This window comes from Syngnathus scovelli, chromosome 8 (genome assembly GCF_024217435.2).
Source record: "Syngnathus scovelli strain Florida chromosome 8, RoL_Ssco_1.2, whole genome shotgun sequence".
Lineage (NCBI taxonomy): Eukaryota > Metazoa > Chordata > Actinopteri > Syngnathiformes > Syngnathidae > Syngnathus > Syngnathus scovelli.
Genome location: NC_090854.1, coordinates 9,051,176 through 9,076,843, shown reverse-complemented (window position 1 = coordinate 9,076,843; position 25,668 = coordinate 9,051,176). Strand labels below are relative to the sequence as shown.

The following is a 25,668-nucleotide window of genomic DNA, read 5'->3' as shown; positions in this document are numbered from 1 at the left end:
AAGCACATTTTGCTCTCTCAAACAAAAATAATCAAATCTAATATGGGTGAGATTAAAGAGATAAAGAGAGAAAAGACAGACGGAGCTGCTCAATATGTTCTAAACTCAATATAAACAAAAAACTCCCGATGTATATGTATATATATATATATATATATATATATATATATATATATATATATATATATATATATATAGAGAGAGAGAGAGAGAGAGAGAGAGAGAGAGAGAGAGAGAGAGAGAGATTTTTTTTTCCGTCAGTGACACCATTATCCATCTGTTTGTACAAAATTGCTGTATCATGGTATAAATCTGGCATACAAGTGACATATCCTCTAAAATAAAAGGCAACATTAACTGCTCTATCTTCTAGAGGCCACGGGACGAGCGGGCCATAAGCTCAGTCAAGTGTGATGGCAGTTATACTGTGTTTTTACTAGACTGCAGACAATTATACGTTGCTCCTCTCGCCATAAGAAGACAAAGTGCCCGGGCTTCAGCTGAAATGATTTCAAATAGATTTTCCAAAATGTCTCTTGGCAGATTGCTTCCATACATTATTTCACTTAAATGGAAAGAGGAGGGAAAAGAGAGGGAGCCTGTAACACAAATCAATCACAACACTTTAGCACATGGAGAGATGAGAGCGTTTTGTGCGTGTGTGCGTGTGTGTGTGTGTGTGTGTGTGTGTGTGTGTGTGTGTGTGTGTGTGTGTGTGTGTGTGTGTGTGTGTGTGTGTGTGTGCATAACGTTGAAGATGTACACACAAGGACGCTGATAGTATGGGCCACATCTTTGCTGAATGATGACACGCGCGCGGTATGAGCTGCCTCCATAAAAAAAAGGGAGAAATAATGCATATTAAGCTAACCTGCTGACTTTGGAGGACTTCTTGTCTTCTCTGGCCAACTCAATTTAGTTTGTCTAAGACTTAACAAACAACAAAAAAAGATGAAATATAATAATTTGATGATATCAGCGGACACATTATAACCACTATTGCAAAAAATGGCTGCTTTTCAAATTATGCTTTTGTTTGAAAAGTATAATTTAATTATACTTTTAATTAAGTATTCAACTTTGTCTGAACATTTTACAATACACATGTCAGAATATCACATAGATGAGAGCTGTAATCGATCCAATCCAAAGAAAGGATAGAAAAAACGAAATATTTTGCAAGCTCTTGAATAGATTATTAATGTTTATTCAATATATAAAGAATAAAAGTAAATAATAAACAAACAAACGAATGGTTAAATCAGCGATACCCAAAATAAATAAACAAAACAAGTTAAGGTATTCGTTTCCGTTTGCGTGACGTCACGATCTGTCAAGGAACAGCAAAGATGGCCCAGGTGCGACAACATAAACGAGGACTGGAGCAGGTAAGAAGTGACGTTTCATATCGCATTTAATTTTGGACCGCATTTCCTTTTATGGACTTTTATTATTTAAGGAATAAGCGCACTCTTTGGGGACGACAGCCCCTGGAAGTAGAACACAGGTGGATGCTAGCGTTGTGTCATTTGCAGATGCTAACTTCAGACAGTCCTGTCGTGTATTGCTAAAAAAAAAAAAAAAAAAAAAATTAAAGCGCCCATCTCTTGCGCTAAATTTGTGTTTTATTATGTATTGTTGCCATTTTGCTGTGTATAGATAAGCACCAGCTAGATTTGTTGTTAGCATTTTTAAATCTTGACAAGATGTTCGTGCAAATTTGTATAAATTGTAAAATCAATGCTAGATGACGTCACACAGTCACACGTATTAAAAAAATTCGAATGCCCAAAATGCTGAATTTTAGCTGTAAGACTGACATGTAGCAGACAATCCACTCAGTTCACTTCTTTTTTTAGGTTGCAAGGAGAAATTTCTTCACAAACCATCCAAATGGCAATCTTGCTAGTGTCCTTGATGTTTTAACGTGTGATGCTCGTCACATAAAAGTCAAAGCCAGTGTATAGTGTGCAGGATTTATCGGTATATTTAGGCCTTAACAACTCTCTGGGCCCTCCTGTAGTCTGCAAAGTCAAAAAATCTCCAACAGCACAAAAAAAAGAAAAAAGAAAAAGAAAGATGAGGTTTGGGAAACTGCTAACAACATGACATACTCGAAAGAGCATTAATGAACGTAATTATCTCAGTAAATATACAAAAATAAACTAAAGCTTCATTTCGGTGGACATTATTAGCCTGTTGGTACTGCAATTGTGTGCCAGATAGTTCTTTACTGGAATATTCCCCATTGCCAGCAATAATAAATTGCTTTACAGTCATCAAGGCCATAATGCTCATCAGTTATTAATTAGAAATTCATTTCACTGAATAAATAATGCTCATGATTGATGATGAAAGTGGTAATTAGGTTCTTGGTGTAATTCACTTGGGAAAAAGCCTTTACACTGGAATCCAGGTTGTTAAGTAGTTGCTCATTTACGGTACTGCTGCGATACCTCTCGTCATAAACCCTCGCCATCGCGGGAGCGTCTGGATTTAGGGAGTACTAACCAAAGTTGTAATTTGCTGAGGTTACAATTGGCTGCCAGTTTCGCGTCTCGACTCTTTGTTGTATAAAACTACCACCAACAAATAATACGTATTCGCCAACGTCAGCTCACGTTAGGTCGGTATGAATTAAGAGCACAAAAACGTATAACAATCTCACGGGCATCATAGCGCCTATAATAGTCGTTTTTTTTTAAATGACGAGAGAGAAGTGTGAAAACTCAAGCCATCTATGGCTCACTATTGATTTTTTACACCCAAGACCTGTGTGTTGTTGATAGCCTCTTTGATATATTTTCCAGCGAGCGCTAGTCCCCTTGGACTTTTGTGGAAAATAAAGCAGTCAATATACACCTATTAGGATTTCTTGATCTGAGCCCATAAAGCCGCGCTGTACGGTGTTTCCGATGCTCATTGCATCATAATAGCAAGCAGAGCGGCGGCTATTACTTTTAGAAGATGAACCACCGACATTTGAGCCGCTTGCTGAAATAGCGTTGTTTTAGAACAATCGATGCAATTGACCTGCGTTACACTGGAGATACGCTAGAACCTTGAAGGTCGAACATGATTCGTTGTTGGAAGGTGGATTGTGTGAAAGGATTCAAAATGATTGAAGTTGAACTCATTAAATTTAGACTTAAATTATTAAAATTTTTTATTTTCTCGTCGGCCTTTCACATTTAAAATAATGTGATAATGTGATTTATCCACTGACATCTATTATTGTATTTTAATGACTTTATACTGCTCTGCTATCGTGTATCAAGTATGCTAGCTAAAACAGTTGGTAAGCTTCATGTAAAAGTAGTTTGTTAGACTATATTTACAGAATTGTTTACGTAACATCGCTTCAAAATTGCGTACATGCTAGCAAAATGGCCGCCATATTTACAAACCTTTTTTTTAGGTTGACTCAGTTAATTACAAAAAACCCCACCTAAACTGATTTGGAGGCACATTTTACTTAGGTTTTTGGTCATCTTTGCCCATTACGATATCTTTGAAGCGACGCCTCCCGAATCACAAAAGACCAAAAACGGCAGCAGCTAATGGTTTAGCCTCATCAAACGAGGATACCTTGACCGGTCTCTCTCCTGTCATCACGGGGGGGGGGGGGAGTGCGCAACGGTAACAACCCTTTCCTCATCTTCCCTTGCAAACTGCTCTCTGTCCTATTAGCAATTTATAATGGAGATCAAGAAGTAGTCAGTGCAGAATGAAGACAACTGTCTGCTCCCTTTCCTAATTGGCTTTATGTTCTCTTTCTGATAAATGGCTTGCCACTACCACAGAGTCCTGTGGTTTTTATTGCCCTAATAGGCCCCAGTAACCGGATTTACTAACTGATAGTGGGTCAAAAAGGACATAGAGAGCAAAGATGTTAATTAATATCAATAATGGCCAATTATTAGTTTGACAGAGGGATCCCAGCTAGTTGTGTGCTCTAATGACTGCGAGCTAACTTGAGGGGAAACGGTGGCGAATTAGCATAACTGCGTCTGCGCGCTCCATGGAGGTGCCCAGCAAACATCTGTTATGTTAGCAATTCAAATAGAATTCCTATTAGTAACCCTGGCCGTGGTTGCATAATCAGTCATTCTTCTCTGGCCATTTTGCAGGCACTAACAATGCCCTAGTGACTGGTGGAACGCCTCCCTTTGGGCTTTCCAATCAAACGCGGCCCCATGTGGACCCGCCGGGTCCTAACAACAGACAGGCCAACGTGGACTTCTGAGGGGAGCTTTGTGCTCTGACAAGAGCTCAATGTATCCACCCATGACACATGACCCGAGAATAGAATTTTTGATTTCAATACGGCAAGAGAAATATTTATTGTGTTGCTCAGGGAGTTGACGCCTTGTAATCAATGTTTGACTTCAAGCTAAATAAATGCAGCAAAAACCAAAGCGAGCCGGTGTTGCGATTGTTCCTGCTGCCTGAAAGCAAAAAAAAAAAAAAAAACCTTTGTCTTGCGTACTGTACGTTTAGCATTTAGCCTCCTCAGCTTCTTATCTTGTCCACCAGATTTGTGCATTGTTCTCTCCTTAAGTTCCCTCTTGCAAGTGCTCGACTTCCATCGTGATTTACAAGTCTGCGTGTGACCTTCTCGTTTTGTAAAGTGGGTGTGTAATTTCTCTGGAGTGTAGTTTAACATGTCCATCCTGTCGTAAGCATCAGTTGGAAAAAAAAAAAATCACAGGAAAAAAAAAAATATATATACATATATATATATATATATATATATATATATATATATATATATATATATATATATATATATATATATATATATATGTATGTTAATTTAAATAAAAAAAGAAAGAAAAGAGTGGGGGTTGACCAACATCGTTAATTTCACCATTCACTCTTGCATTTGAATTAATACAGAATTAATTTGCAGTTGTTAACGAACGAGCAACATATGTCTGGCGCACGGCGCTGCATCCAACAGATTTGGGCGCAGTATACATGACTGGGCCACACCACGCTCGTATGGATGAAGCAACTTCGGCTTCACGCTCCTTTCCATTCGGCGGCCTCGGGTGTATAAATTTGCCTGATTGTTTTCCTTTCATTCATTGCAGTCGGATCGCGCTTTGATGCAGTTCTGTTGTCCCTCAAACAATTGAAGTGGAGACAATGATAGATCCGTGTACCCGCCATCTGTAAGAGCATCTGCTCCCGTGCATCTGTACAACATGCTGGAGCGGGGAGCCTCGGTAATCTGCATAATAAGGAGAGGGCTTATCTCAGTCTAGTTAATAATCGCCAGCAATCGATGCACTTCATTCCCTCAGTGCTGACTGAAAAAGAGAAGCGGCGAAAGTTTGACTTGTTGTTAGCTGTCAAGGGGTCAGACGCTGTTGATTTTGCCCGGAGCTACACATTTAGTCAGCACTCAAATTTCATCTTTCCGTGAATACTTTCATTATAGAAGGACATTTTTGAGTTCTCATGCCGCTTCTTACTTTGTTATGGGCTTCGGAGCCTCCTTGGCAATGGAAGACCTCGACTCACAATTGGATGTAAAGCGGGTAGTCCTTCACCAAGGTTGAACTGTTAACAAAAAAAAAAAAAAGTGTTTGTGTTATGGCCACATTCTGTTGCCAAAAATGAAGCAGAAGAGCTTTATTTTGAAAGGCCTGTAACACATTATCCTCCTGCTTGATGGATTTAAAATAGGACCGAAAAATACAAATGTCCAGGATTTATTTTAAACTAAAAAAAAAAGTTGCCTCTCACCATTTTTCTTTAATTCCAGTAAAATGTGCTCTTGCAACTTTGGAGTTTATCCGCAGCCTTTTTTCAATTATCAACTACTACAGTGGCAAAGACTTGCAAAATCACTAGTATAGATTTAAAACATGCGCTGAAACCAGCCGCTTAGCAAATGCTGCAAATAAACCAACGCTTTAACAAAAATGCTGATGTTGGAAAATCAGGAATCCCTTCCTTTCTATCATTTAATAAATGCCTTTGGGTTTTAAGAATCAGGATATGATTATTTTTTTTTAAACTAAACACTTGACACTGGCTCATCGGAATATATGTCATCGATTGGCTCGAGTGTACTATATTGACCAAAAAAATATCTTTCTCACCAACCTCTTGTTAAATATGCTCATTAAATCAAGTTAATAATATGAAAAAAATAAGAATTCTGCATTGCCAAACAAATGCAAGATTTTTTTACGATCCAATCCTCGACACTGTGCCTAGTTTACCTTCGTCCTAATTAAGCATGCATGACGCTCCTCTCCCAGCTGCCTTTGCTTCTGGGATCCACCAGGCAGGTGCATCAAGCCCCCAAGTGCAGCCCGAGAAGCAAGACGCTCTTCGGAGAAGTGCAGGTGTGAGATGTTAGGAGGAGTCCAGGTGCTTATTGAGTTATCAGAGGCAGCCGCCTCTTGTTTGATTTATCACCAGGGGTTTAGCGTCGCCGTAACCGAGGCAGCACTACATCAGACGACAAAATAAAGCGTTCCGAAAACTACCTGCTGCCGTCTCGACGCTACGATAACTTACATGGGAAGCCGTCGGACGTCACGTGACGCCCGGCGCTGATAAACTAACAATTCTTAGTAGCTGACAGCGCTAAATAAATCTCTCTTGCTAGATCAAAGTTTCACCTTGAATGCCTTGTAACTACACCAGGACACGTTGAGAATGCATCAGGAGCAAATAATACCGTGAACCTGATGTGGCACCTTGGCAAGATTTTATACGGTGTGACCCTTTGTTGTTGATTTGCATATTTGAAATTGTGCCCTGTTTATGGAGATTTGACAAAAGTACTCTCCAGCATTTTTGTTTGAGTTTTAACAATTTTTGTCATCTCCGTGGAACGAAAGTAAAATAAATATGTGATTTGTTTTTTGGGAAGAAAAATTTAGCAAAATTGAATTTTCATTGATTTAATTTTTTTAAAGAAACAAGGTACCAAAATAACAAGGCAATAGTGCCCTGTCCAGGCTTGCGAGTCAAAATTCAATGGCGTCCATCTAGCTCACATACATCTATTTTAAGCCTTGCCTTTTATCTGCCGTCGACGGGCTCGCCAGTAGGCCGTGACATTGTCAGGTCGTGTTTTGACACTTTAATTGGATAAAGGCTTTTTCATCACAGCTGCTGGGAAATTAAGAGGAGATTGAAAGCCCCTGATGTCTTGTAATTAAGTGTTTCATATTGTGCGCCGGCGTTTCACTTGGACCGGCGGCGCGCTCTGATGAATGGGCCATAAAGGCAACCATGGCAAAGGAGGCCAAAGGGGGGCTCCTGCTCCGTCAAAAGCCGAGGTCAGGAGAAAGCAATTCAGCTCGTCACTTACATGTTAACACGAGCGGCATTTGGATAACACTGCTGCGAGCACAATAGGAATTAAGACGTCAATACAATTTTGGCCGGGGCAGTGGCGTGCTTAGAAAAGCAAATGTTCCTCCTCCGCCCAGTGTGTTGAAAAGGGGGCGTCCGCTTCCCAAACAAACCGCTGTCCTTGATATCAGCTGGTTAATCCTCCCCTTTTAGTGGCTTTATTGGCTCATTCAAGAGGCTCTTTTGACATTCCCCCCCGCTCTGTTAAAAGGTGACTGCATCTCAAGTGAAATCTGGAGTGTGCTTTACACAAGCGCCGAGCCCCATGTGGCTCCCGCCTCCCAGTGGGCCTGTGATTTTCCTGCTTTAAGTGTCTACTGTCAACACTAATTTGTCCCACTCCTCCTTTGCCCCCCCCAACCAACCTTCGCTGGAAAAGAAGGGCTGGGTGAGGCACTCCTAAAGTTTTAATAAAAGATCGGGTGTTTTCCGAGGAGGCTTTAAAAGCCACAGCGGCAATAAGATGCTAGCTAATGATTACGCGAGGCAGTTAGCGACGCCGCATACTGTTTTATAGCGAGGCGCTAGCGCAAGCTGAGTTGTAGATATCATCTCCGAATAAGAGTTGCACTTTCAGCATTAAATATATTGCCAAGGAAAAAATACAAAGGAATACTTTTATGCCGTCATCTTGTTTCAGGGAGCTGCGTTTACTTTTAAGTGGTGTCGAAGAAGTGTTCTTGTTCTTCCAAAGTACTCCTGGATGCAGAAAAACAAAAGGTCAATACCTTGAACTTTGTACAAGAAAAAACATTCATGTATATATGCCACTAAAGTCTACTTAATCCCTGCTCAAATGTCAGGTTTTTGTGATAAAAAAAAAGACATTGTAAGGATTCTCAAAGGAAGCAAAAAAACAGAAAAAGCAGACCATAACATTTGAAGTTTTTTGGGGGGTTAATCAGCAGCCATTTTGTAACTCACATGAAAAGTAGTTTGACTGATTTCGTTCAGAGTACAATCAGATCACAGATAAGAGGGTGTGCAGACTTATGCAATCACTCTTTTTTCAGTTGTTTTGAAACATCTTCCTAAATATATATATATATAAATGTCAATTTTTCCATTATTATAAAAACATGGCATTTGAACAATTGCGTAAAGAAACCAAAATTTAAAAAATATCCATCATCCCTCTTGTATAATTCCCTTCACCATACTGCTTGTGTACAACATTCGAGCGCACTGCTCTGTTTTCATATTTGGTTAGCGTACAAATATTTGTAAATAAATGTTGCAGGTCTATTGATTGCAAGTGTGAATGTGTCGCCGGCGAAACGAAAAAATTGCATCGTAGCAGCGGTGAAATTCCATTCATCGGATTTCCTTGGGATTAATAAGTGCAGCATGATTACATATAATAGTTTCTGACATGTTTTGCTTGAGCACAATTTCACCAGCCGCCAAACGAAATTGCTCCGTTTCATTTATGTGCCTTTAATGTCTGAAGGAAAATCAATGGAAAAAGTAATTCCTGGCTTTCCATTGAAGCAAATTCCCTTCTTTCTCTTTGAATGATAGCTCGAAAGGAAAGCAGTCAAGAGACTTTCTTTTCAATTATCGCTGACTTGTTTACATAGCGTTACGGCCGGACGTACAAATCTTGTACGGGGGGAAAGTGAAATACAATTTTACGAGCAAGATAGAGCTGGAAGCATGTTGGAAATTGTTCAATATCTCGGCCGAAGTCCAATTTACACGCCATTGTTTAGCTGTGTAGTGTGTAGTCGGGTTATGGTAATGTAATATGCATAATTCATACACCTTGGGCCCCCTCCTCATTTGTGATTCGGCCGCCCTGCCTGTTCATCTGAAGCTGAATTAATGCTACATTGTCCATTAGGCGAGCGCAATGCTAGCCGACGCTGTCACCGTCACACACACAACACACACAACACACACACTCTCTGGACTCAAATTCCATCGAGGCTAATTTCCCATTTTGCTCCACGTTCCGAATTGCTTTTCAAAATACTCCGCTTCTCAATTAGAATCCATCTTGATGACGTTGACCCTGCTTTGTAATTGGAAGTGGCAGATTTTTTTTATTTTTGTGTGTTTGGGGGATTCCGGCTTTGAGCTTAAGCGGGTCGCAACCATGTGGCTTGTTAGCCTCTCCAGAGTTCGCCCCGACGGCCGCAGTTGTGACCTTCATAAGACACGCTCTCCCTGCTGGGAACACATCCACCCCAGCACGTCCGCTTCACAGCCGGCACTCATTGGGTCATGATGAGGCTAAGCAGTCCCATTAAAGCACGCTCATCTAAGCTAGGACCACGTGCACGCGGCATCGAGATGGACTCGAGCCAAGAGGTCCCGAGCCCATCCTTTCTCGGTACTGAGATAACACAAAATAATTGGTTTTTTTTGTTGTTTGTTTTTGGTTAAAGTCCCATCTGCGCCACCTCCAGTCTTGTTTCAAGCTGAGCTCAGTGTATTCTAAATCCATTTTTTGGACACGCTGTGGTCACTTTAATGATCATTATGTGGCTCAGATGGAAGAACAAGGGAATAAGGCGAATCGATGTTCGATTTTTACCGTGTGACTTGATTCATGGCTCGCGCTATGATAAATGGCCGTCTTCCCGCTTTGAGGCTAACTCTTTCGAAATGAATTTGTATGTTATGTGTGAAAATTCACCAGAGGTGCCTTCTGGCTTTGCTTTCGGCGTTTCGTTCGCTGATTAGTCCTGAAACATTATTAAGTGCGCCCGGGTTAACTAATCCTGACACATGTCGAATACTTCAAGGTAACAAGAAAACATTTCAAATATTCATCATGCGATTATTCAGTAGCCGATCTTGTAGATTCGCAAATCCTCAAGTGCTTGTTTTTAATGCGGTTAATCAAATGAGATGCAGAATTGACTGCGTTATGAAGATCCCGTACACCAGCTCGTATAATATCAAGTCGGTGAGGTGATGTCTCGTTGATGGGAGGGCGAGCAAAGAATTAACGCTTACGCAAAACCGCATGCCAAAAGCAATAGAAGAACGATAGTGGACATGACAAGTCTGGTCAGACGTAAAAAAGTAAAATGGGAGTGACAGACGGAAACGATCACGAGGTCTGCAAAACATCCTCGTGCTGCCGTCGATTTTTGTCTATTCTTGGAGATCATTTCAGAAGTGAACTTAACAGATTTGCACTGAATATTTGCGTAACTCTGTTCCAGCTACCCTTTTTAACATTTATTTTCAACAATTAAAATAATTTTCACGTCAATAATTACTTATCTCTTTACGTTATATGATTTATTGGTTTTTGATATTACTATTTTTTTTTTTTAACTGAGACGTAAATTTCCTGTGGGAAAAAAAATGCCAATTACATTTTGTTGTAAGTAAATGTTTTGGACAGAATAGTAAATTACTGTATGACCAGCTAGTATTGAAGTGTGATGTACAGTATCTGCACGCCAAGCAAAAAAATAATCCAAACATACGGTTAATCATCCCTCTAAAATTGATATTCATGACAAGGTCTCTCTTTCAGCACTTGCCCAAGTTGGCCATATTTAATCGCTGCGTTTAATTGAGTAATTTGAATACTTGCAAAGAACCCTCACTTATTGTGCCAGCACACTCATTCCTCAACTCAACATAATAACAACAACAAAAATCACGTTGTGCTATGTAAGTAAACTAATCTTCAGGGGCCTTATTTTGCTCTGCACACCAAATTTGAAACTTGAAAAATGGCAAAGTAATGTATTTGTATTATATAATAACGAGTCCCACGCAGCAAATTTATTAGTCTCCGTTTCTGTAAAACGCAACTTGCATCCCCATAATTAGCATCTTGTGGTTTGCTTTCCTGAGGAGAAAGTGAATTTTTATACGCCTTCGTAATAAATAGCATATTTAAGCACCCAGGAAATCACCGCCAGACATCCATCCCACATCGTTTCATTTATTCTGGAGTGTTTAATTAAAGCTGGGGAAACTACGCGCAATTTGTGTCTCAACACTGTCTGAGACTGCTTATTAGATATTAAATTGATGCATAATTCAGCCAATTAAGAAAGTAATCACACAAAGTAATGTAATGTAAGTTAATTATTACGGCATAAGCAAACAGTTCATCAATGCTGTTTAATGCCGTGACTCTTTAATATGCTCGGCAAGCATGGAAATGTTTCCGCCTCCATCTTTTGATGTGCTTATTAAACATTGTAGAGGTAGATTAGCGCTTTTCGCTATCCATCGCTCACGTACGGCGACGTTGGATAAAACGATACTTTTTTGTTTTCTCGGCGTAAACACCCGTGTCACACTTGACCTTTCTGCCCGGGGTCAGGCTGCTTATATATTGGCCGACGTGTATTCAACTTAATAGAACTGTTTAGCTGAGATCCCCGGGGCCTTTATATTTATTAAGCCGCAATGAGTTGCATCTGTCTGATGGAATCAAGAGGAGCAATCAGCCGGGGGGGGGCAATGTAGTAATGGAGAAATATAGACACTCAGGGACACGCGTGCAGACGTGGCACTTTTGCGGCGGATGAATGCCCTGGCTTCCATTTGCAACGAACTGGCTTGTGTTCTAATCTTAAATGATTAGCGCGCTCATTACAGTCTCTTGTTGTGCGTTGGATTATGTTGACTATGAACTGCGTGGCCTTTATTGACAGAGCACCATATGTAGTCTTGTCTCCTTGTTCTTTCTGAGCTTTATTGATTTATCTTTGTTCAGCCTGTCGTACAGCGTCGCGTAATGCCGGTCATTTTCTTCAACGGATTTTAAGCCCCTGTCTGGTAATCAGGGATAATTGTCAATTATCACAAGGACCCATCAGATCAATTACTGCCGAATCAATGCGGCCGCACTGGGTGTGCTTTTCTTTTCTTCCCTTCATCACCCCCTGGAAATCGTTTAGTGCTGCGGTTCTCAAACTTTTATATTGAGGAGGAGCTTTTTACCCAGAAACACCTTTTCTTCATCAAAAATATGTTTTTTTTCTTAAATTACAGTTGATATTACTTTAAACTACTGTAACATGATACATAATTAAATGTAAATAACTTTTACTGCTTTAATAACTTTTTGCTTCAGTTCAATGAACATTGTGGTGATCCTTGTGGTGTGTATGCATTGGCCTCCAGGGGGCAGTACAGCCCAGAAATGCTCCTTAGTCATTCTTTGCTGAGGAGAAAGAATATATGCTTGTGGATATTGTTACAGATTTGTGGAAGTTAGCCCCGAAAAATACTTTCAAATATATTCTTCTCTTCACTAATCCACTCTAACGTAATTCAAATCAAATTTAGCGATTGTTTTGGTACCGTACTTCCTTTTGTGGTATTAAGTGCTTTGCAAACCACACTTTGAGAATCCATATAGATTCAGAATATATCTAAAGTCTCATCCAAAACTCACTCTGTATAATATTTGTAATGGTTATGTTTTGCTGGAAAATCAATGCAGGCTGAAGTTTTACCATGCTAGCGTCTGGAGCCGTGAGGGTCTTATTATTGCTGCAGTTTTATCGTGCTATAATGGAGACAAGACGATTGTTACCTGCGCGGGGTTCTGTATTACGTCTTCTCCTGCAAAGTGAGCAGGCCCCCCCTTTCTCGTCTGGCAGGCGAGATGACTTTTGTAATGAAAGTTAATGTCACGGAGTCCTTATTTTCCTCAAGATAGTTACGCTTGTACCTCATGAAGGAAAGGCGCCATTCGCTCGCTCGCCTCTACCGTGTATGGAAACAAATGTGCTGCTGTAATGGAAAAGCCCGGTCAGCAGCCTGATGTATTATCTTCTCCTCAGCGTATTTATTTACACTCAGCTACTCCACAAATTGTCTTGTCATCTTAATGGGTGACAATTAATCTGTTGCCAAACAGGCCGAGGTGAATGAAAGAGATGGACTTTATTTTCCCGACCCAAACTTTGTTTCGGGTTTAAATGTGCCACCGTACCGTTTACGTCTAGTAAACACAAATAATTCATCTGAGTGAAGTGTTATTTGTCAAATTACGATTAACATGCATTTCTTTGCTTTTTTTTTTTTTTTTGGAGCTTCTATTGGAGATCTTATTCAAGGACAAAGCTTGCCTTGGGCGGAGAGGAAGGACACGCTAAATCAAGACGAATGGTAAGGTCATCATTAAATCTATTGTAGCATCTGTAATGCTTAATGCGCAGCATATTGCGGCGACATATTAGTTATCGAATCCTTGTTTAAGACCAGCGCCGGAGTATTGTTGTCCCTTTCAATCTGTGTGAAATGTACAATAATCATTTTCAGTAAGTCTAGCAGAGATTGACATTTAACCAGTGTCCAAACTGCTCATATTTCATCCCCACCTGAAAGAGGCCTCCATAGAGTATAATCACACACACACACACACGCACACACACACACACACACACACACACACACACACACACACACACACTTGCATACACACACCCTCTGCATCAGACCAAGAGAAAACAGAGTCTGCACTTTGTGCACAGCTATTTATATCAATAAGTCCCGTGCTGAGAGGCACAAAATGAGCGTTTAAGCCGCAGGGCCCAGAGAGCTCGGTAGCAGGTGGGCAGGCTGCTCGGAGGTGTCTGGGCAAAGGGGGGAGGAGGGGGAGGGGGTTCACTCTTTATACAGGTGTTGCCCATCTTGCCGCGCGTCCGGTACGATTTGAGAAGGAACGGGACAGCTGGAGCCGTTGGCGGGCCGGCAACGGGGAGGCGAGAAAGAGCTTCGTCTCGCTGCCGGGGCCTCCGTAGGTCAGTGCCTCCGCCCAAAGGGATGGTGGAGCGAAACGCTATCAATTCCCCAAACAAAGGAGCCACTTGAGCCGCCACAAAGGAAACATATGTGATGGAGCTGACGCGCGAGCAGCAGCTCACTTGAACATGTCAGCCTCTTCTAATTAGCTTTGTTAAGTCCCTCTGCTGTCTGCCCAACTGAGGCCTCTCTCCGAGTCACAAGAGGGCTTTGTGTTTACAAGGGCAAAGGCTTGGACTTGCTCCCAAAACACGCAAATGTGCCTGTGTGTGTGTGTTGCTTGAAAGGCTCGCTGATTTAATTCTTCCTTAAATGAGAGCTGAAGACAAACATTTTCCTAAATCTAGATAGATTGACACAGTAATTTTGCTTGGGCGATCAAGCGGCGCTTTACAGCCCTTTGTGAGGTTTTGGCGCACAGCTGAACGTTGTGTTATATTCACAGCGCTCGCTCGCGTGACACCTGCCCCTCCATCATCGGGATGTTTGGGAGTCGTTACTTCGCCCCTCGTTGTGTTGCGGGCGGACATGTGTTCCATGTTGGAGTCCATGTGAACCCGCTGCTTGGTCATAGTTGATGGAGTTCAAACGAGCTGATGATGTGGAAGGACTATTTTCCAGCGCCATCAATTTTTTATTTTTTTTTTTAAAGTTGCGAGCCATCCATCCATCCATCCATCCATCTTCTTCCGCTTATCCGGGGTCGGGTCGCGGGGGCAACAGCTTCAGGAGGGACTCCCAGACTTCCCTCTCCCCAGCCACTTCATCCAGCTCATCCCGGGGGATCCCAAGGCGTTCCCAGGCCAGCTGAGAGACATAGTCTCTCCAGCGCGTCCTGGGTCGTCCCCGGGGTCTCCTACCGGTGGGACATGCCCGGAACACCTCCCCAGGGAGGCGTCCAGGAGGCATCCTGATAAGATGCCCGAGCCACCTCATCTGGCTCCTCTCAACGTGGAGGAGTAGCGACTCTACTCCGAGTCTCTCCCGGATGACCGAGCTTCTCACCCTATCTCTAAGGGAGAGCCCGGACATCCTGCGGAGAAAACTCATTTCGGCCGCTTGTATCCGGCGAGCCAACGCTTGATAAATTAATTTATATATTTATTCTTTGATTTATACAAGCCCAATAGTGCCGTCGAAATCGCAGCCATTGATTGAAGTGGAGATAAAAAATGAGAACCACGATTGTTGTTATTTTTCAGCTATTTATTGAACAAGGTGAACAGACAAATACAAAATATGCACAATTGCAGGCAACTACCGAAAAAAAAAGAATCCTCAAGCCTGGACAATCACATTCGACGAATCGGCCATATTTCAAAATATTGATTTCATATACAAGTAAATTGACTTACGACTTTGGTCATGTAACAAATTAAACTCTGAAATCAATATGCCCCTCTAAATTAAGCAATATTTTCACAGCCGGACGATTATTCTTCCAATTAATCTTCCGATTAATCGAATAATTGTATGCAAATCTAGTTTTTCATTTTCAAACAACAAAATGTCGTACGTGAGGTCAGATAGTATTTTTGTCTGTGACTTGGCTGGCCTGTGAATCCTTGTAGCTCAAGAAACAATATCAAGCCAGATTCCAGATCAACATACCAGACGTTTGTGTTTACATACAAGAAGTCAGCACGCCTTGATGAATTCATGCAGCGGCCTCCCGCATCCTCGGCTACCGCGAGGATTTGTATTTAACCGCGTTTTGTAGAATCCAGCCTCGTTGAGAAGCATCAGGTCCACTGCGAGCTGTGTGACTGCTGCCTGCCATGATCCCGAGAGCTTTACTTTCTCCTTGACAGGACGGCTTGAAATGGAAAAAAAATAAAAATTCTGTGCGATTATATCTCAGAAGGCGTCAGTGTGATGAAGGCTTTCAGTGGCTGAAGGATCTATAAGGACACGCTAGAATTCCAACTACTCCATCAATAAAATGTTTAACAAGGATTAATATTTGTTTTGGCCATATTGGCTTCGCTGATTGATTCACCTTTTGCTTTATTTTGTCATAAACCGTTTGAGACACATGACCGGACAAATAAATGTCAAGATATTTGTCCTGGGGAAAAGTCATTTAAATAAAGATTGTGTAGCTCTTGAGGAACGTCTCATTAGTTGAGCCATACACAAGCAATCAGGAGTATATTCCCCTTGACTCCATTTACGACTCGCCATTTCAACAAACAATTTGAATCGGGAAGCGGTGATGCAAGCTTTTGTAACTATTCATATAACCTGCCGTAAAATAAACGGATAATTATATGTAATGAGTACAAAACGGACAAGTGTAGTTTGATTGCGAGCAATACAAATGTAAATCAAAATACAATGTTAGTTTCTGATAAGTGAAGTCAGCCATGACAGCAGATCGGCTGTTTTTTTTTTTTCTTTTTCTGAATGCTTAGACTAAAAACCAAAGTGCTGTTGTGGAGGAATAGCCAGGTAACAGTCTGGAGATGTCTGGCCAAAAGGGATTTGTCCCCTTCAGGTGGGGGAGGGGGAGGGAATGGTGGGGGGGCTCCATGCCTCGCTATTTTACATTCCTGAATTGCTCAGCTGGCCAAGCATGCTTTCCACGACTCAGGCCCTTGGAAGTGTGTCATAGTGTCATATGACCGCTGCTTGCTGCAGAATTTATCCAACAAATATGGATTATGTTAAAGTGGCCTGTGAATTGATGAGGATATGCTAATTTGTCCCAGATGGGTACGTGAGAAGCGGGGGCGGCGGGGACAGCAGAAAGGCATAAGCAGTGTTTGGCAGGTCCATCATTCCGTCATTAAAGGCCACATTATTACTTACAACAAGGCTTGCATGACAATTGGCGCAATGAATGCAGTCCCTCTGAGAGTAAGCTCGCCCGTTTGCCCGCCGTGTCCTTCAGCTTCCCTTTTTGCCTGTTTAGTTTTCTCCACGGCTGCGAAAGGCGCTCTGCTCTCCCTCAGCTTGGCACGTCAATAAGACCGGGGCCATTACAAGCTGAAGCCATTCGTTAATATAACGAGATGCTTTTTGCTTTAATTGATAACCGATCAGTGCTGATGAGGCATTATGCACTTGTGGATACAAGGTTGTTGCCGAAGTGTACGTTGAACGGGAAGCACCTGCAAATTTGTTTAAAGGGAGGCAGGAGTCCTCCGGCGCCGCCATTATTCTGTTGTTGAGATGCATTATTATTGAGCTGAGCTGTTTGCTTTCTAGCTACACAAGCAGAAAGATAATAGTGGCTTATGCTCAAGTGCGCATGTGGGACACCTTTGGAAATCAACAGCAGCATTAAAAAGAACCCGTCGGAAATGGCACCTTTGCTGTTATTTGTGGAGGAAAATCAAAACATTAGAAAAATGTTGTAGGACATGACTTGATGTATTGCGATGATTTGTATCAAAACAAGCAGATGAGTATTGCTTAGTTATCTTATTCATATTTACTTTTTCGGACTACAAGTCACCGCCTTATAAGGTCGTTTTTAGTCAACGAAACAAACCAGTGCAGCAAATGAGTCAAACTTTATTCACCTTCACTTCAATATAAGGTGCACCTAATTATATTTTTCAAAAAATTAAAGGATTTAAGTGCACCTTGTCGTCTGAAATATACGGTAATTGTAATAACCGCAATAGCAAAAATTAACATTGAATAAGAGTAATTGTAAATTACACTCAGAGGAATGTGAACATGTCAAAAAATATTTTATACAATACTTTGGAAAAAACCGCAACTGAATTTAACTGTAGATGGATTTATAAATTATAATAACAAGAATCAAAAACAAATTTGAAGTAGTTTATAGTAGTATAATAATTTATATAACAATATATAATAGTTTGACATATAAACCCTAGCGCAATACAAATTTATAAATAAACATCAATATAAACCTGATGTACATGTAACATAATATTGTACTATATTACCATACATTTTATATTATACAGTCTGTCCTATTGACAAATGTCAGTAAGATTTCGATTCAGCCGTACTTTGGTGTGCGGCAAATAACCACAGACATCCCATCCCAACATATCAGGGATTATCATCACAAAAATGTCAGAATTAAAGTTGTCAAGATCGGCTTTCTACTTCCCCCCGGAGACCTCGCGAACCCAGTTGAGAACAAGGGAGGGGGTGTTACCATTTGTCATAGACTTCTCCGCGCTGTATTTGCTGGGGGCATTGTTAACACACCGCCTCCAGCCCAGGATTTGGCCAGGCCCCCAACAGATGTAGACCCCTCCGTACACACACACACACACACACACACACACACACACACACACACACACACACACACACACACACACACACACACACACACGCACACACTGGAATGAATCCGCCCCACCCCTCTGAGGAAGAATAAGATGCCCTGGGGCAATTCAGCGAGTGTGCATCAGTTCAGATGAGGCGCGTTAAGTGGCGAGTGATAAATTTGGCATGACAATTGCAAACACCATCACTTTTGTCTGTAATTAATTCCAGTGGTGCCTGAGGCCTTGCTGGTGTTGCGACTGGTGTGGGCCAGCAGTGCTTTGCTAACGAGGACGCATTACAGCCAGGATTATAGTCGGTCCACATAACGACTGGTTAGTGTGAGGCATTTTAAGCTGTGGTGCCATCTAAAAAGATATTTTTACAGAAAAAATGGATAATAAGAATAAATATTTGGTAGCAGTTATTTTTTTTAAATTTCTTTAGCCTGTCTATGGCGTATCACACTATATGTTAGCATTAAGCTATCAGTTTTTCAGTAGACAAAACTGGATGAAAGATAGAAATGAGCATATATATGTATGTATATATATATATACATATATACATATATATGTATATATACGTATATATATATATGTATATATATGTGTATATATATGTATATATATATATATATATATATATATATATATATATATATATATATATATATATATGTGTACATGTATATGTATGTATATATATATATATATACATGTATATGTATGTATATATATATATATATATATTTTTTTTTTTTTTACTATACAGTATTGTATTTAACGCCACCCTGAATTAAAAGTGTCTTCCATTCAAAGTTTCCCCCTGTAGCGTCTTTGGAATTTTAGTAGCACACTATGGTGTTGCTTGGCATTGAATATTTCAGGCCCACAGATTGCATCTTTAATATTTGGTCCAATGGGTCCAACAACTCAGTTTTTCTCGTTCAGTAGTAATGCGGATGCATTAATTAACGGCTTGTACTTCTGAGTAGTTTTATGGCGGCTAATGTCCCTCATTAAGTGAGATATAGTTACTCAAGGACATAAAAGAACCCCTCGGCAGTCCCATTCATCCTGATTTCACTTGTGAGAGTACTTGGGTACCCACCTTAACCTTTTTGCTAATGTTGCATCTCTGGGCCTCGCCATCCTCCCGTGTTTACCGGCTCCACCATCCAACACGCCACCAATCTGTGTCATTACCCTGTCATTGCATCAAATCACACGATTAGCTTCAGGGGCAGCGGTGTAGGCGGGCTTTGGCGCGGCTAGCTGTTGCCGGCTAATGGTGCGGTAGCGCCGTGATGGAGCGTTGTGTGCCGTCCTCCGTGCGGGGCCAAGGATGCGCCATCATTCAAGCCTGCCGTAAATGGCCTCAGGGTGAATCTTGTTTCACTCACAACTTTCATGTATGGATAGTGTTGTGGCCCTCGGAAAATAATCTCAACTCTGTTTGCGTTTGGGTAAATAGAAAGAAATTAGCAAAACAGGCTGCTGACTCACATTAATAATATTACTTGTATTTATAATTTCATAGTCTTTCCGCTTTCCCGTTGAAAGAATTAGCAAAGCGTTTAATGCAGCATATGAAAGGGGCACGATCCAGCTCTTCGGACAGGTTGTCGATGCAGCCTTTTATAATGCAACGGCTCGCAATTATCTCACGCCTGCTCATTTCACACTGACATATCGCTTTTCCTAAATGTCAGTAGTGCACTTGGCTTCCCCCAGCTCACGCGAGCCCCCCGTGCACCCGTACACACAGCTATGATGATGCCAGCGCTTTAGTCCTCAACATGTAGCCCCTCCCCTCCCTCCCTGCCTCGCCGGCGGGAATAGTGGTTCAGGCATCACCGATCGTTGACCTGGCTATTGTTGTTTGTGATACTTACTGGTAAACTTTTGCAATCAATACAACATCAGCCGGCCGAGCCCCTGGGAATGAAAACCTGAAACAGCGCACTTAATCTTGGAGCCGGCCCCTGCTCCCTGCTCTGCCACTAAACTAGGTAGTTGGCCTACTTGATGCGGCATTATTGCCGCAGAGGTCAGATGTGAGCTGTCTTGCTCGCCGCCTGATGAATGGCTGTTTTTGATAAAGCGCTTCTCCCATCCAGTGAGAGACATTTAATAATGATGGACCATAACTGCGCGCACAAAAAAAAAAAATCCTTGTACAAGAAAGGGGGAGAAAAAAAAATCCCTCCTGCCTGCCCTTCCTTATCTCAGACAGTGAGCAGTGAGACCCACCTTTGGCTAGCAACGGTAGCGCTGTAGCGCTACAGTCTGATAATGTCTCGTGTTTAAATCACTTTCATATTTAACAAACCTCAACTACTGTATATAAAATATTTCCATGAGAATTGTTTAAGTGTGTCTGTTGGGCATCACACCACTAAAACGCTCCAATAAGGCCTCTGCTGTTTTACATCGGAGTCCATTTACAATGCTAACAATGCTAAATGATAGCATTATGTCCACGGTAATGTAATTTCGCATCCACTTCGCTCTCCGGGGGAACGCGTAATATAATTGAATGCGTGGATGATGGTTTAGCGGCCAAAGCAACAGACAGACATTTGGTGCGTATTTATCTTAAGTCTCTAAATAAAACTGTTTTAAATGACTACGGTGATGAAAGTACCGCTTGCGAAATTAAATGCCATTCTCTGGGAAAACAGTGCCCGGAGCGTCGTGACAGTTTTGACATCAACACCGGCTTTAGTGACAGGAAGAACAGATTAATTGGAACCATAACACATTCCTTAAAGGTGAGGTAAACACACCTGACTGTATATTTTTCACCATCAGTTAAATCTCAATTGGATCTCAAACGCAATCCCAAGACGTTGAACAGTTAAATGCATTTTGACGTCCCCGCATTATAATGTCACTCGACTATAAATGAATCCTAACTTTGCTCGGCGCCGAGGAATTACCACGTATTTTGAGAAAACGCATCGCACGCCACGCTTTGAATTATGACGGCGGATCCAAATAAATGCGTGATGACTCGGGATAATTTATTGGGTGGCGGTATAGTAGTTCCATATTGAAAAGGGAGCCTAAGTGGGCTACGGAGGCTCGGTGCACCCGCTGGCCCGAATTGTGAAATGTCAGCGAAGAATGGAGGCTGTTTACCGAAGCTTGGTAAATGAGGGCTTCATTTGGGATGCAGCCGTATTCAATTATATGGTTATTTATTGATCAGAAACGATGTGTGTCTGTCTGCTGTGTGTAAAGATGAATTTGGTTGGGGGGGAAAAATAAAGTGTCAGGGAAATTGGCTGATGAAGGATTGCATTTGATCTGAGTGGGAATTCAAGAATGGAGACAGAATGCCCCTGTGTTAAAAAATGGAGCAGAGGTGAATTTGCAATTAAAGGTTTCCACAAAGAACTGTCAAGCGGGGTTCACAATAGAAAGTGAAAGCGCATAACAATGCAAAGTCAAACCACTTTTTATTTATTTATTTATTTATTTTTTTTTTTTGAGAAGTGACAGTTATTAAAGTTGAACTGAAAACAAATGTTTTGCATTGCTGGATGTCGGACGGTAATGCAACCGAGTGGGCACGTAGTTGACGCGGTGAATTAAATAATGAGATTCTCAAACTTTTCACATCAAGTACCACCTTAAAAATAACCACCAACACAACCAACTTAAAAATATAGTAACTTACATTTTAGTCCTAAAATGTAAATTTTGGTGGTTTTGCCAAATCAATGCCCAGGAAATCAAATATCTAAATTAATGAACTGTAAAATGTGTTTTTAATTAAAAAAAATATGTCCATGTCCCCAAAAACTAAAATTTTAGAGCAATAATTCAGAAATAAATTTAAGAAATAAATTTGGAAAGCAGGATAGGCAACAAATGTTAGTTTTTAAATATATTAATGTAATTGAAATTATTTTTTTTACATATTTATGTAACTCCTTTTTCCAGTTTATTTGCTTAATCCAAATTCAGGCGACCCTTTATGCATCATCGTAGGGGCGCACTTTGTCCCTTAGGCAAAAAAAAAAAAAAGTTTCAGAATGTAAGCAATTAAAAATAAATAAATATATTTAAATATAAATAGATATCCCTTTTCATACTGGTAGCTGCTTGGCTCTCGCCCATGCAAACACAAGAACCGATTTTTGCTTAAATAACAAACAACAATGAACGAAGCAAATCCTGCCCGTTTCGGGGTCGCCGGGGTGAAATAAGTGTGAAAGTTTTCATCTGTCGACCCCTCTTGTTTGCTCATTTACTGGGCTCAGCTGAAGTGCGCTGGGCTGTGTGATGCACCAGCGCTCTCACTCGTTCGCTCGCTTTACATCCCTCCTGTAAACACTGTCTATTATATTATTCACACCGGCGTCCTCCCGAGAGAGAGGCAGGGACCCCCTCCTGAATATGGAACGCCAGCCAGCCAGCCAGCCAGCCAGGCAGGCTTCTCGCCGTTGGTCAGCGGCCCTGGGACGCTTGCCGCTCGCTCTGGTGTCTTTAAACGGGCTGCCGGGTAATCCCCGGGCAGCCGGGGCTTCTCTGTTGTCTCCCGGTTGTTTTCTGTGTAGTTCATAAATTATAGATGGGCCATGTCGAGGGCCATCATGCTGCCTGATCCCTGTCTGTGCTGACAGCTGTATGATGCGCACTGAGTGCAGCAGATTGGGAGCTCAGAGTTTCATCAATAAATATCACTCTGACCCTCACACTTGGCCTTGTGTCAGTGGTCAAGGTAATGGCTTTTTATTATCGTGAAGGGCAGCCCAGCGTGGGGTAGTCTTAAGGTTGCTCGTCCATCTCAGGTCTGGAGACGGCCGGAGGAAGGGAGGGGCGGATGAGGCGAGCGAGAGATGAGAGGCGTAGCCGGGCTCCGACTTGAAATGGACTGCCTCGTTATTATGTGGAGCCCGAGGATGTTTGACAGGGAACAGCGGGGTGCTTTTGTGTGGCGCTCTGGAGGAAGTAGTGATTTTCATGGCCACATTATTGGATTAAATTAACCTTATTAACCAGCTGTGATGAATCCTATCGAGCTCGGAAAAGATCCGCAAAGAAACGCCACGTGTTTTCCTTTGATTGCCGAGCCTCGGCTAGGCGCTAACGGGGGGGTGGGGGTTTGGTTGGCTCACGGATGACGGGGCTTGAAATGCCATGATTGTGTACTGAAGGCTCGGGCGGCCGGACATGCGGCGTGATGTCTTCAGACTGCGGCTTTTCAGACAAAACAATAAAGAACAGAAGCAGCGTTTTGTTGAAAGTTCATTCATCAGAAGCTGCATATTTTTTTTTGTTTTTGTTGAAAAGGGTAAAAGCTGCACGCTGTCAGCGAGGCACAAAGGCTAGATGCTATAGATTACTTTAATCCCCTGCCAGATATAAAAAGGATAATTACATATTTGTGGTGGAGGCTGTGCGCTGGAAAAAAAAATCAATACAGCCTCTTTGTATGACACTTCATTAGTGTGAAAAAATCTCAGAGCTGAGAAGAACGGCGCTGCAATTAAATGGTTCTGCTACCTTGGACGCTGTAATGGCTCTATATTATTATATTATTATCCAGTTTATTTGAAATAGTGGTTGCGCTCACGGAGTAATTGGAAACCATTGATTATGTACTTTTATGTCTACACTCTTGCACATCATTATGGAGAGAAGCAATAGTTAGTTAGCCCCTCTAATGAAGCACTAATTGCACTAAGTAGGTTAAGATGTTAGTCAAACTGTACTCAACTGAAATCGTGCCACAAAGACTTCCAATTAATCTGCATAAAGCCGCTCACCGATGTGGGCGGGGCACGTCGCGTCGGTTTGATTTGGCAAAGTCGCGTTCGGGTGGCGGGATTGGAAATAAGGGAGAATGTAAAGTCACTTTACTGCTGTTTCAAGCCGAGGAACCTTTGTAATGGAATGTCGCTTCCTTCCTGATAATGTCAGCGGTCCACCGCCGACTGATCATTACACGGCCGTGTCTTTTAACTTTTACAACTGTGATAACATTTACGCGAGAGTTCACACCTTCAACCTATTTTAACCTCGGTGACATAACGCCGGCGTTATTTTACAAAAGTCTTTCAAAACAAAATGCGGACAAAGAGGGAGTGATAAAAGTAGTGCTTAGATGTATGTAGCTTTTGCCGTAAGAAACCGCAAGATTTTTTTTTTTTTTTCGGCTTATGTTTTCCGTAATGTAACAATATTTCACAAACCCCCCCATCATGGTCCTCGGTAGAGAGCGAGCGATGGTGACAGTACACTCCTGGCAATCAGTCAGCTCACCACCCACCACTATGCGCCATCCCAGATGTGGAGTGCCAGTTACGGCTTAAACCCGGCGATGGCGGCGGGAGGACTCGGCGCATTTGATCTTTTTTCTTTCAAAGGGCTCAAACGCTCCCACCATTGTACGCTTGAGAGACACTTCACCCTTCACTAGCCAGGATGAAAAGAATGTCAAAAGTGCTCTCTTGCTTGTTACTGACAACCCGGGACTTAACTTACTCCAATTGAAAACAAATTGATTTCACATGGCCCGATACTAACCATCGATTCGATCGGGTTTGTAAAGCGGTGGGAATTAGCCACCGTGTTAAATGTTCCTCTCAGGACTTTGCGGGAATAGAAACGACGGGACCGGGGAGCCGGGTCGAACCTCGCGAGCTGTCATTGCACATGAAAGGATTAATGTCATCTTCTAAGAAGCAAGGGCAGAAAGCCGTCTTATAGTTATTTATTCTGTTTCATTCACATTCTGCTGGCTCTGTAAAAAAAAAAAAAAAAAAAAAGGCTAATATCAGGGCCTAATTTGTAGACCTTTAAATTCCAGACAGAGATTCCTTAACATATCTCTGGAGCTCACGGCTCCTCTCGCCAGAGCCCCGTCTCTCTCCTTGTGGGATTCCTCTTAAAGCCCACCAATTTACTATCTGAAGCAAAGTGAAGATTTACATGAGTTTGTACTTGAATGGCTCCAACTCCGACTAAACACAGGCTCTGTAATTACCATTGGAGGATCCCGCTTTCTGATACCACCTCCCGTTCTCCGCCCCGTACCTTGGCCAATTGAAGGGGAGAGGAAAAAGAAGGAAATACTTATTCCCCAATGCCGATTCTTAGCGCTCCTTGTTCAGGATCTGTAATTGGATCTGTGTTTTCGACTCCTTGCTAATAAGCGGCTTACTTTAGCTCCCCCTAGACCTGACCCGCTACATTTTTTTTTTTTGTTTTATGAATTTTACAAGGGGATTTTAATAGATGCTTTAGGCTATGCAAAAAAACATAGGCTTGAAGG

At 41.8% G+C, this 25,668-nt stretch overlaps 1 long non-coding RNA gene across 1 annotated transcript in view; it reads left to right on the top strand.

Annotated features, from left to right (window-relative positions):
• The first annotated feature begins 1,317 nt into the window (after positions 1–1,317).
• The window catches only part of LOC125973430 (uncharacterized), a 57,183-nt gene continuing 32,832 nt past the window's right edge, over positions 1,318–25,668 (top strand). Inside the window, exons 1-2 of the long non-coding RNA XR_007483144.1 lie at positions 1,318–1,388; positions 13,407–13,482. This is a non-coding gene — a long non-coding RNA (uncharacterized lncRNA). The remainder of the gene's footprint in view (positions 1,389–13,406; positions 13,483–25,668) is intronic.